The 14,297-nt window shown below is 37.3% G+C and overlaps 1 protein-coding gene across 3 annotated transcripts in view; it reads left to right on the top strand.

The window, feature by feature from the left end:
- LOC150103081 (putative phosphorylase b kinase regulatory subunit beta) overlaps positions 1 to 14,297 on the top strand; it is an 860,602-nt gene that overhangs the window by 523,272 nt on the left and 323,033 nt on the right. The gene's annotated exons all lie outside the window — the stretch shown is intronic.

Raw genomic sequence — 14,297 nt, 5'->3', positions numbered from 1 at the left:
CAGAAATATTCGATATAACATAAAATGTGTACATATGTTTTTATTATAAATATGCTTTAAAAACTTATTGTCTTTGTACAGTATCCTGATCTTTGTTGAATTTCTTGATGTGATTTGCATTAAATTTGGAATTTGTGAGACTGTTTTTATTTCCACTTGATAATGGATAACTTCTTTTGTTCCATATTATTTCTTAAGGGGAATTTCACCCTTATCTAAGTTAAAATATTTTTCAGATTTCCATTAATAAAAAAAATAGTTAACCATAATTTTTTTTTGTTCAGAAATGAGTATATCATCATCATCATTAATTTATTCAAATCTCCAGCAGTTTAAGAATATCAACAGATTATTGTGTTCCTGATCTCTGCCCATGCATGGTATGTATTTATTTGCTTTAGGCCTTACTGCCTCGTGTGTTGGGGAATAATATAAAAAAATTAAAATTTCTTATAATATACAATTATGAGGTGTGTTCTGACGTCTTTCTTCTTCATTGTGTGTTCTATTTTCGTCTGAATACAGTATTCAGTTACGAGACAGTCTAGGCCTAATCTCTATATTGGTAACACTGTACAAGAGTTAAGATAATAGGGGAGGTTATCGACGAGGCTGGTAATTTCCTAGTTCTTTCTGCCGATTGATTCCTTTTTAGAACACAAAGAAAATTTATATTTAACTGTGCCATTCTGTGTCCATGGTTGTAAGAACAATGTTAAGGAATCAATCATCAGCAAGTACAATGCTACAGTAATCTAAATAAGACAGAACCTTCCTTAGACAAATTACCTTTAAGTTATATTGCAGTCATGGTTCTTTAATCTTTTCTTACTTTCGCATTAAATAGAGTTCCCGCTTAGATCCGAACTGTTAAATGAGCGGTGCAGTGAAATGAACTCAGGCAAGCACAAGATTCAAACTAAATAAAAACATTTAATACACTATCACATGAATTTACATTAATCTAAGAAGATCTAAACTTAACTGAAATGATCATGAAATAAACACGTTCTTATTAAGACAATAGTAACTTCACAGTAGAGTATACTCAGCACGGTTAAATTCTTAACATATAGATTTCTGCCTTTCTTAGAGTTATAAGTCTAAGTACAACTTTTAGACAAAGATTATCTATTCAATATATTTCAATTGTCGACTCTGCTTAGCCATTCTGGTTATACAAAGCGCATATTGCTAAATACACACCAAGGAATTCTAAAGTCCTATCAATCTATTACAGTAATTCTTAGTAAGTCAGTTTCTAACTTATATTCGTTCTCTTGGAACAAGCTTCAAGATATCACACGTTCAAACTTGAACTCATTAAGGTAATACACTTCCTCTTTATTGTAATTACACTCACAAAAGACATAGAAGAGATTTCCTTACCAGGACGGTTGATGTACTTTGCCTATTATCACGTGTTGTGAAAACACTTCCTTGCTTCTCAATAGCTCTCTTAGGTCACTTTAGTTTGATAGGATCCAGAATCACCATAACGATCTTGTTGACTCGGGAATACATGCCTGCCTTGCTCTAAAATGTCTATCCTTCAGGTTTCCTTGGCAATCCCTGTCATGCCTCTCGTCGTTCACAATTACAAGACAAGGGAATAAGAATCAGGATACAAACAAGAGCCCACGGAAGAGTAAGAGAAAAACAGAGAGCTCCCTTGTCTTTTCAACCCGGTTATACTGTTGGCCTTCGTTCCTCTCTCCTTCCTTCTATATCAACAGCCTATATCTCCTCTCTCTTTCTTCATGCCAAAAAACTGCCTCGTGGATGACTTCATAAACACTAGCACCAAAATGTGTGTTGGCAGATAACTTCCTAATTTCATACAGCACTTAATTTCTATCATACTGGCTAAGTCTTTGGCAATGGTTTACACAAACGGATTAAGTTCCGAGTTTCCGTACACAGTTCACATAGGATATATATACACTCTACAAAGAATTAATACAGGATAAATAACTAACAACTATTAGAACATACAATTATTTTAAGCAAATTTGGCTAGGGGAATGGCAGACTATGTTAAATCCTGAATGAAACACTATTATATTATAATTCCTTTCATTCAGAATTTAACAGACATATAGGATATTATAATGCTACCGTGTGATTATTTTTGCACTATTTCCATCTTCCTATGAACAATTGTCTTCATAATTTATCCAATAATTTATCTGTTATTTATCAGGTCTTCAATATTATCAGTCTAATATTTCAGTCTTATGAAGCACTACTGATGGCATTATTCACATATATCATGGTTTTCTTCTTTTTAAAAGTCATGCTGCATCAAACACATTGTGTATACACACACACACACCGGTGGTTGTGAAATGTTTAGGCAAATTAGTTGGGTGGGCATGTAAAAAGAAGATGATCCTGATGGGAGACTTTAATTACAGCAGTATAGAATGAAAGGAGGAGATAGTGTATACTTTTTCAACTGATTCAGTTACTTTCCTACCATCGGTTTATTAAATCATTTCGTCAGATACATTCTTTCTTTTACTTGCAGCATATCGAAAGAACTGTTTGGGATTCTCTTTAACCTGCGTTGCTAACTTCCCTCCATAATCTGCTTTTGCCTTTCTTATCACAATAGTTACCCTTCTTGCCTGTGCCTTGTACTGTTCATGTACCTGCAGGTCACCTTTCTCCTTAAATTTCCTCCACCACGTTTTTTTTTTTTTTTTTTTTTTTTTTTTTTTTTTTTTTTTTTCAGCTCGAGCTTAATGATGATATTCATCCATTTAACTCCCACTTGATTTACTCTCTGACTCTAGGTATGCAGTCTGCCATTATCCTCCTGAAACATTCCTTTGCCACTTCTCATGCACTGTCAACATCCAGCCCTTGCAATTTTACATGCAATGGCACTGCTCCAAGCAGTCTCCTAAGCTTGTCATACTTACCAGTCCTGTAATTCCACATATATCCCATCTTAACTGAAAATTCCACATGTTTAGCCACCTCCCAGGTCAAGACCATATGATCACTCTCACCAGTTGGTGGCAACATGATCACATTCGTTATGGACAAATTCTCAGATGCAGTTACCAGATCAAGCACTCTCAAACCCCTAGTATATTCCATCACATGCTCTCTCTCAGGTAATTATCTCTTAGTAAAAGAATAAATTCCAATTCTTTCCTTCCACGTGTCCTCTCCTTCTTCCAATCTGTGTTCCCATAGTTGAAATCCACCATAATAATTACCTATCCTCCACTCATTGAATCTATTTGCCAATGCATACTATCTCCATCATCTTTTCCATCGCTTGGTCTATAGTAGCACCCAACTGTATATTTTGTTCTGCTAGCCTCTAGCTCACACCAGATCGCCTCAAATTTGCTATTTTCACTGTCCTGCAGTTCATCAGCTGTCATCAATAACACTCCTCCCACCATTCCTTTCTCTCTTTTCTCCCTGAACACACTAGATCCTTCACATTCTATCGCACTAACTATATCACCTTCTGTTAGCCATGTCTCATTAATGCCAATAACCCTTTGCAGGATGAGCAAACCAATACCAAAAACGCCTTCTGCTTGTTATGCATGCTCCTGGCATTAGTGTACATAAAGTGCAAAAGCCCCTTAGGCCTGCTGCTATCCTGATGCTTTATACACACTATCCCATTCTGGTTTGTTACCCATGGTACTAACTTAGGTATATTATACACATTCTCACACTCAACAGCCCCACTGATGTCTGCATATCTACTCAACAGCCTACACTTCCTCCCCTTCCTAAATGCTCTAGTTTCCCTCATTCTGCACATCCACTTCATTCAACAATACTTTTTCCAGTCTCCAAACACCAAATATATTCAGATGCAAACCATCCTTCTTGCATAAGGCCTTTCTCCCATGAAACTCATTCCACGCATCCACAAACTCCACACCACTCCTACATAACCTACTCATTGAGTCATTTATTATTATGGCCCTCATTCTCAGCTCTACTTGTCATACTGTGGCAACAGACTCACCATCTTAACTCTTCACTCTTTTCTTTTGCTACTTCCAGTAATTCTTTCATGGGGGAAAGGCCTTATGCATATACGATTATCTCTTTCACCTTACCCTTTTTGTGTTATAATAGCCTCACTAACATCATTAATTTTCACACTCCGAAAGCACGATTTTGTCAATCTCTCATCCATCACACTTTTTATGGCTGAATTGCCATAAAGATTCACTCCTTAACTTTATTATCTTTCTTGATCAAGCCCTTATTTCTCTTATCTCCCACCTCTTTCTTTCTGTTATCAACTGAACCATTCACCAGATATTTCTCCAACTTTTGCTTTGCCCTGTGTATCACTCCACGTAACCGAGGCTGTCTCTCTCATTACAACCAACTATAGCCTACACTTCATAACTTTCCATGCAAAAGACTGAATTAACAATATTTAAAACAAAACTTTTAGCTTAAACTAATCAACTCCACAATACAGTCTAATTCAAACACAATTTTAAACTGATAACATTATTTTTTTTTTAAACTAAAGAACTTAGCTTTCAGAGCTCTACACACACACACAGTTGTATCACGATTCGCCACCTGTCATTCGATGTTCAATGTTTTGGATTTGGTCATAACTTCACAAGATTAGTTGTTAAGGAGGTATTGACACTGCTGCCAGTTGCTGAGAGTGATCATGACGTACTTGTTTGGGAAGTGATGAAACAAGTAAAGTTTGCTGTCAAAAATGTATATATATGGAAATAATAAAGTGTGTGATTATAGGAAGATCTGTAGTCAGTCAGCATTAGTACGTGATAGATGAGCTGAGCAGAAAAGATGTTGAAAATGCATGGAAACTCATAAGGCAGTATCTGAAAAAAGCAATGTATACCAAATGTATACTTCATGCCAAAGGTTAAACAAGTAAATAGAGTGGGAGTGAAATAGATGATCAGTGAAATCAAGAAAGCTGTGCTGGAAAAGAAAATGTTGTGGAGGAAATATAAGACAATTGGTGGTAATCAGATCCATGAAGAGTATAACGTGCTGGCTAGAAAGGTGATGAGCATGGTAAAGAAAGAAAGAAAAGGTGCATTATAGAGGACATTGGCTGATCAGGTCAAGGTTATCTCAAGGGAATTTTTCTACTTTATGGCATGCAAAAGAAAGAATGAATATGTGAGGCATGGCAGCAGAATAACAGTTGCAAAGGATATAGTGGAATTATTGAATGAGCACTTTATCAGCATATATCATGCTGGTGTAAATGATGTAGTGCAATATATAGAAGGGCAGCAAGTATAAGGAAAATTGGAAGCAAAAAATCAGAGGTGTATCAGGTGTTAGTTGGGTTTAGATGTTAATAAAGCTGTGAGAATGGATGACATCTAAACCCAACTAACACCTGACACACTTCTGATTCTTTCGCTTCCAGTTTCCCTTATACTTGCTTAAGAAAACTGCACCACAGTTGGCTATGCCCTTGACCTGTTATTTGATGAAAGTCTTGCAGTGGATAGGGTTCTTAAAATGTGAAAAGAAGGAAAAATAGTACCACTCCACAAGCATGGTTCTAGGACAGAAGTTTCCAGTTATAGACACGGTTTGTATAACTGTGGTTGTGGTCGAGGTGTTCAAGGCTCCCTAAGGATATTGAGTGAAGAAAGTGGAAATACTTTGGAAACATTGAAAGGATGGAATATCCACTAACACTCCCAAGACTCTGGCTTCATCAGTTTCTTGTAGTATAGTCCCACCAAAGTGGTATACAGCTAGTAATGTTTTCACCCCAAAATGCATAAACTTTTACTTTGCCACATTAAATTGACATCCATTCTCCTTTGGCCAGTCTGCAAATTTATCCAAATCATCCTGCAAAATTTTCACATCATTTGTATTAACTATTACTCTACCCATCTTTGCATCATTGATGGCACCTAGTTCTCCCACTAGACCTGTTCTGAAAAATTTCCTCTGAATTAATCTTGTAAAAAACCTTCAGTATTTTGTATGTCTCAGTCATAGTTCAAGATCAGTACTATCAACATAAGAAGCTGAATGGCAAAGAAATGGAGCTAGCTGAGGAATTGGATAAGTACCAGATTGACATAATAGGGGTGACTGAAACAAAAAAAACTGGTGAGATCTTTCTGAGCAATAAATACAAAATGTTATATTCAGGCAATGACAATCAAAGAGAAGAAGGAGTGGCCATAGTATTCAAGGCTAATCTTTTTGAATGGCAGGCTATATCAAATAGTGATGTGGGCATATACTAGAATGGGGAACTGGACAATGAGTCTTATTTGTGCCTGTGCACCCACAGAAGGTTCTACTAAGGTAGAAGTGGAGGAATTTTTTGAGGCTTTAAAGAAAGTAACTGACAGAATGAAAAGTTGGGCCTAGTTGGGGATCTAAATAGCAGAGTAGGAAATGACTGTCAGAGATAAAAAAAATATTTTGAGAAATTTGGAGAAAAGAGGAAAGCTAAGAATAATGGCAAATACCTGTTGGATTTCTGCTCAGGATATGAACTGGTTATTACTAACACCATGTTCCAACATAAAAATGTGCACAAATTCACGTGGAGAGAAGAGGCAAGGAATAAGAAAAGTCTCATTGACTATGTTATTGTTGATAGTGATGTTTTCTCCCTGGCACAGAACACCAGAGTGTACAGAGGATTTGAAATTGGAAGTGATCACCATTTAGTCTTGAACAGAATAAAATTGAATTTCATATTGAAAAGAAGAATAAGAAAGTTTAAAGCAAATAAAAGTTAAGCAGCTCTGAGATTTGAAATATAGACTAAAATACACAAACATTATTCAAGAAAAAATGAAAGAGTTTGAGAATAGCAACCAAACCTTGGAGATTTGAGTGGCAAGCCATGAAGAAAACATTAATTGATTCAGCCAGAAAGACGTATGGTGAGGTTGTCTGCAAGGATAGAAAAATCAGGAAAAATCAACACAGGAAGTTAAAGAGGCACTTGTACTCTTAAAGAATACAGAGACAAAGGTAAGAAAGCTAAACACTGCTTAAAACTAGCTAAACAAAAGTCATGGGAAGACTTCGGTAAGAACTGAAAATAAATATCAAGAAGGTGGCAAGATATTCTGGAGGTTGTTGGAGAAGCTCAGAAATGGTGGAAAGAGTGCTGTAAAAGGAATTAGAGATGATAAAGGTAACATGAAAACTGGAGAAAAAGATGTCCTTGAAGTATGGAGTAATTACTTCGAAAAATTGCTAAATAAAGCAATCAGTGACAGCATAGTGGTAAAAAACACTGACCAATCATGCAGTCAAGAATGCATATCCATACTTGAAGTAGAAAAAGCCATCAAAAGCCTGAAATGTGGAAAGGCAGCTGGAGTAGATGATATTCAACCATAAATGATCAAGTATGGTGGAATAAAAGTCTTACAGTGGCTGCACTGCATAGTTCAGAAAGCCTGGACATAGGGGCAAATTCCCGATGATTGGAGTAGAGCTCTCATATTACCCATATATAAAAAGGGAAATAAAATTGAATGTGAGAATTACAGAGGTATTTTTCTACTGAGTGTTCCGGGTAAGATTTATGCAAGAATACTTGAGAAATGGTTGAGAAAGATTGTGGAAGGTAAGCTTCATGATGGAGGCTTAATGGATTTTTTACAACATGCCATCACCATACCCTACATCCGTGGTACATCTGAAAAAATAGCCAAGATACTAAAAAAGTACAACTTACAAACAGCATATAAGCCCTACCGCAAACTTGCTACCCTTATCCGTTCTATGAAAGATCAGCTCCCTCCTCTCTCGCTGCCTGGAGTTTACGAAGTACCCTGTTCCTGTAAGCTGGTGTACTTTGGACAGACAGGCAGATCAGCATCCATCCGCCTGGAGGAACACAAGTCTTACATCTGTAAACACAACTATGGCCATTCAGGCTTGGCTGACCATGTTTTGGACACCACCCACAGAGTATCATGGAAGAAAACCACCATGCTCCACCACAGCAAATTCAAGAAAGAGAGACTTTTCTTAGAAGCAGCAGCAAATCCCAGAAACCAAACAAATCTTAATAAATACGGTTGCATTAAGCTTCCGAAGATTTGGGAAACACTCATCACCAGAGGTCCCACCTTACATTCCAGGCCACCTACTACCGCCCTTAGAGGGCGCTCCACCTAGATAGGACTTTGGTGTCACCCACATGGTTGGGCTTAGTATTGTAAGATTTGTGTGTGCATGTTACATTAATTGTTTTTGTAATCCCCGTAGATGTCCTAGTGACTAGGACGAAATATAGGAAGTATTAAATTCTATTTTAATTCTTTTTGAGTGTTGTAAAAAATCCATTAAGCCTCCAACATGATGTCCTCACAGCACTTAAGCCTCTACGCACAGAAGCTAAGCTTGATGAAGAACAAGCTGGATTCGGGCCGAATAGAGGCTGTCAGGATCAGATCTTCACTTTACGACAAATAGTCGAGAAAGCATGGGAATATAACAAAGATCTGTATTTAAGTTTTGTCGATCTGGAAAAGGCATATGAGAAGGTGCTAAGATAGAAGCTATTCAAAACACTACAATTGTATGGTGCTAACAGGTCATTATATCAAGCAATACTTAGTCTTTATTTGAGTTGTCAATCAGCAGTTAGAATTGAAGGAAGTACAGGAAGATGGTTTAGTGTTAAACCTGGTGTCAGACTAGGATGTACATTATCCCCTCTGTTATTCATTATCTATATGAATCACATTATGAAGGAAAGTGGTATTAAACCTGGTATCAAAATTGGAGATGTTAATGCCAACTCTTTGCTTTATGCTGACGATGTTATACTTCTAAATAAATCCATTAGAAGTCTGCAAGATTACCTGACTATATTAAATAACTGTTGTAATAGATATGGTATGAAGGTCAGCAATGAAAAGACAAAGACAATGAAAATAGGTAGAAGCATTGAAAATATTAACTGCATTGTGAATGGAGAAAGTATAGAACATGTAAAACATTTCAGCTACTTAGGCATGATTTTTAATGAAGATAGTAAATTAAATATGGAAATAGACAACAGAATTAACAAAGCTGGTATGGTAGGAAGTCAACGGAATAAATTTATATGGAATAAGAGAGAAATTAGTCAAAACACTAAATTTATTTATTTATTTCATATCCAAACACAAGTGGTACAGTAGTAAGTAAGTGGTACAACATTAATTACAACAAATTAGGTTACATTACAAATGAGAACAGCTTAAATTTGATAGGTGAATTTTACAAGGAATAATAAGTAAAATATGAAGAAAGAAACTATACATAAGTTATGTACAATAAATATGGTCAGATGTTCCTCCAGTATCTCGTGCAATTAATTGCTCTTTCTGTGCAGGATATATGGTCCTCTTTTGTGCAAGGTGATTGAAGAAGGGGACAAGAAACAAGGTGTTCCATTGACTGTGTTGTCCCACATTCACAATTATCTGGTCCAGTGAGGTAGCCCCATTTGATGAAGTTTTGTTTGTAGTATCCTGTCATTCGAAGTCTGTTGAGGCTTTTCCAAGTATTCGAGTCCAAGTGGGCACCACATGGAAGATGTTTGACTATTGGAATACCAGTATTATTCTCCGGATAAAGTGCAAGCCATCGTTGAAATTTTAGGTTGTTCAACAGTTGCTGGGGAGCTATGTTCCGATCTTAGCGGCACTGTGGTGGGTGGCGTTCATTATTCATTTCTCTGTTACTTTCATCAGCTGAGAATACAGATCTTCGAATTGAAGGGGTGCAATACCAACAACAGTATACAGGTCTCTTAGTGGTGTTGGTTTCAGGCATCCTGTAATTAAGCGGCAGCTTTCATTCAATGCTGGGTTTAGCTTTTCAGCATGTTAGGATCTGGAACATACTGGGCATGTATTCAACAGAATAGCAAGGTTAGCATCGGGCATGTACATGGTGACCATAAAATAACTTTCCCTCTTTGAAGGCATCTGTAGCTAAAACCAATAAACAGAATGAGACCAAATTTTATATCGAGACTTTTGACAGCATGGGGAGATGATTTCTGCAAAAAAAAGATTTAGTACCAAAAGTCACCAATAGGTGAAATTTTGGCGCTGGCAGAGCCGAAAACAAGCGGATAATTACATTAACCACCTTACCAGCCATTATGGATCAAATACGCATCCTCATACGCTTCGTATCCATCATATATTTCAGTGTAATATTAATGGTATTAAAATTTTATTATGCACTTTGCATTCATGATAACCTTGACTTCTATAGACGTCTTGGCCGGTAGTGTGGTTAAAGGCAGATAAAATGGAATAATAACATTTCAACGGTGTAAGCGACAGCCCATCACTCATTCCAGCTGGATATGTTGGGCGTTACAATGATAATAAGAATAATAATAATTAAACTAAAACAACAATTTGCAAGACACAGAAATTAATGTAGTGATTGAACTCACAGGAAATAATGTTTTATTCATCAGAATCAGGGTCCCCTGGACCACATACAGGATTTTCAATGTGCTGACCTTTCTTGTGTACAACAAATTGCATCCGGTGTGCGACATGCTCTACAACTGAGCGTAAGGAGTCGGATTGATGTTCATAACAGCCTGTTTTATGTTCTCTTTCAAGACATGCAAGTTAGGAATGCCACCAACATACACAATGGATTTCAAATACCCCCCCCCCTCCAACAGCCAAAAATCACGTGGAATGATCGAGGTGGCCATGCCTTGGAAAGAGCTGACTGATAACCCTCTCATAATGAAATGCCAAACATTGTCTTTGCTGCAATGCAGGAATGACAAAATTTTCCAGCATTCATTGATAAATCTCTCTAGTGGAGCAGGTTACAGGACCTGTAGGTGTAATACACTGAAAAAAGTATGGTCCTATTATGAAATTGGCTGTGAAGCCACATGGTTACTTTTGGAGAATGCAGTGGTACTTGCTGGATCGTTTCGGGATTTTCAGATGCCCAAATCCTGCAGTTGTGAGTGTTGACCGACCCATTCAGATAAAAATGAGCCTCATCACCCCACAATATTCTCCAAGGCCAGTCATTGTCGACCTCCATTCGGGCAAGAAATGTTAGCACAAAGGTCATGTGCTTATCATAATCTGTGGTAGTTAGTGCTTGCACACGACTGAACTTATACGGATAGAAATGAAGCATTTTCCATAAGATTTTCCAGACTGTACGATAAGCCATATCAAGTTTGTGAGCTATGGCACAAATACTTGGACCAGTACCAGTCCGTCCCTGTGTCGTCGAACACCACAGTAGCAATGTCTGTTACTGTCTCTTCTTGCACTGCTTTCTGTCCTCTGCCAGGTCTAACTCCTAGTGATCCAGTTTCTTCAAACTACTTAATCATAGCTCTCAGTGCTACAGCTGACATAGGACCTGTATGCAGGTTATGATTCCTGAAGGGCCGCTACAGCAATGCACTGTTTAAGGTAAAACAACTTAATAAGTAAAGCACTCTGAGGCAAGGTAGGACGCATATTGAGTACAATTCGTCAGTCATTCGAATAGCTGCCTGAACGTTCCCAATCCCTTTTTAAGTGGAATTGGTGGTGCTGCTGCTGCTGTCACGTTTGCACAGTAAAATTTGCATAATCCTTTTAACCTGCATATACTGCAAATATTTGACTGCTTTCGGCTCTGCCAGCGCAAAAATTTCCCCTATCAGCGACTTTTGGTACTAAATCTTTTTTTCGCGGAATTCATATCCCCATGCCTTCGAAAGTCTCAATATAAAATATGGTCTCATTCTGTGTATTAGTTTTAGCTACAGATACCTCCAAAGAGGGAAAGTTAATTTATGGCCACCCTGTATAATATCTCCCTGAAGTATTATACATATCCATAAGGATAAGTGGTTTGCATGATGGTATACTAAGGTAAGCAATTAGCTTCTATATACGAGTTGTCCTAGTCCTGATTATATTTCAGGCAAACTTTGTTTGCTTACCTTTAGATAAAGGATTAAACAGTATATAATTTCTTGTTATCTTTAATTTATAGTATAACCAAGTGGTAAAACTTTCAACAAGTAACTATCTCTAATCTAGAGTATTATAATAATAAGGTGTGATACCTTTTGACAACTGGTATATGGAAATATGACTTCTCCATTACTTCCACCTTAGTATCACCACCTCTGGGTCTGGCTCCCACTGGTGAGACCTCAATAAAGCTCAAAACCAGTCTGGGTAGCGACCCTTCCCTTGACACATAGCATTATACCTGTCCACAAGGAGATGTGTTTTGCATAATGGGATACTAAGGCAAGTGATGAGAAGTTATACCACCTTTGCCATGAGTTGCCCCAGTCCTGAAAATACTTCAGGTGCAAACTTTGTTTACTTACACTTGGATAAAGGATTAGACCAAATATATAATTGGTAGCATAGCCAAGTGAAAAATCTTCCATCAACTTATCTTTAATCCAGAGAAGTTTAATAATAAGGTGTGACACCGTTTGGCAACTGGTGATATGGAAATATTACTTCTCCACCTTAGTATCACCACCTCTTGGTCTGGCTCCTACTGATGAGACCTCAATAAAGGTCAAAACTGGTCTGGGTAGTGACCATTCCCTTAATATATAGCATTATACATATCCACAAGGAGATGTGCTTTGCATTATGGGATACTAAGGCAAGTGATGAGAAGTTATACCACCTTTTCCACAAGTTGTCCCAGTCCTGAAAATACTTCAGGCGCAAACTTTGTTTGCTTACACTTGTACAAAAGATTAAACCAAATGTATAATTGGTATCGTATTTATCATGGGGTATCTCTTTGATGAGTTTCATGCCATGGATGTAAGGTCTTGCGGCATCTTCCCCTCTGTGAGTTTCTTGCAGGCTGAGTACATCGCAATCGTTATCTCTGCAAATATTTGCAATGAGATCTTGCTTGACACTGGAGAAATCTTCAATATTAAATTATATTATTTTTAGGCCTGGCCCCAGATGGGATCCTTTAGGGCAAGAATTTGGGAGTGTTTTAGTTCGATCACTTGCATTTGGTTGATAGCAGCTTTAGCTTCCCCTGATGCAGGGACTTCAACGCATGGGCCTGCAGGCCACAGGTGGCCTGCAGAGCTCTTTGGCGTGGCCTGCCGGCCGTTTTTAAAAAATAACTACTTCACATTAAAACACGATTAATTAAAATATAATTTAAGTGAAGCTCTCGGGACACTAAGCTATACTGCGGTATTTAGAATTGTAAAATGCTTTCCAGATTCCCAAGGAATGCTGTGCATTTGATACTTTATATAAAATCCTATAAAAAGAAATATTAAATAGACATGCTTCTTCAGCCATCTACCAGTGCCAAGGTACTTAAGTACCGCTTGGAACTATAAGAGAAATAAATTTGACCTATATATAGGTCAAATTTATTTCAAACTAAGTTAGAAAATACCAACAAGTTTTGCCAACTTTAGCTGTTTGACTTCGTCAGGGTAAAAAATAGATGTAAGACAACTTAAGCGCTAAAACTGTTACACTAAAACTATAAATGAAGGAAGAACCAAATACAATTGTATTTTTACAAAAAGCAGAAGAATGTGTACATTACACACATGAAGCGTGTATGATCTCACTCGTTGTTATTTAGGAACGTTCTGTAATTGGAAGCAAGATTTAATTCTGGCATGTTTAAAGATCTTATGAATGTCTTTCAAATCTCAGGCAGAATTAATTAAACCTTGGTTTGTATTTAGGTTTTGTTTTGAACAGATAACTGTTATGGCTTCTTTTATAATTCAAGAGCGGAAATCCTCCTCTAAGTAGGGCCTGGAGCTTTTGTCCCATTCTGTGGTATGGTTAGTCCTGGAGAAATGAAAAGCTAACCCCGTGATCCACTGGGACAGTTTCCAATAAGATTGCTACACTCCCCAAGCCACATAGAATATGAGTAGCTTTTAAACCTTCAAAGACCATCTGCCAGTTCTTAAGATCTCCAAAAGACAGTCATCCTTTTTTCAAATATGCCTGAGTCTACAATATTCCCTGTTCATGCGGCTTAAACTATATTGGTCAGACCTCTAGAAGTTTTAAAATCAGAAGAAAGGAACACGCAGGAGACGAAAACAATAATAGAGAAGACAAATTGGGGTTAGCTTTTCATTTCTCCAGGACAAACCATACCATAGAATGGGACAAAAGCTCCATGCCCTACTTAGAGGAGGATTTCCGCTCCCAAATTATAAAAGAACCCATAACAGTTATCCATTCAAAACAAAACCTAAATAGAAACCAAGGATTAATTCTGCCTGAGATTTGGAA

Source organism: Typopeltis vanoorti, chromosome 9 (genome assembly GCF_054136105.1).
Source record: "Typopeltis vanoorti isolate ZY-2024b chromosome 9, IOZ_Tvanoo_1.0, whole genome shotgun sequence".
Lineage (NCBI taxonomy): Eukaryota > Metazoa > Arthropoda > Arachnida > Uropygi > Thelyphonidae > Typopeltis > Typopeltis vanoorti.
Note: the sequence above shows the minus strand (reverse complement) of the source record. Positions and strands in the feature narration are given on the sequence as shown.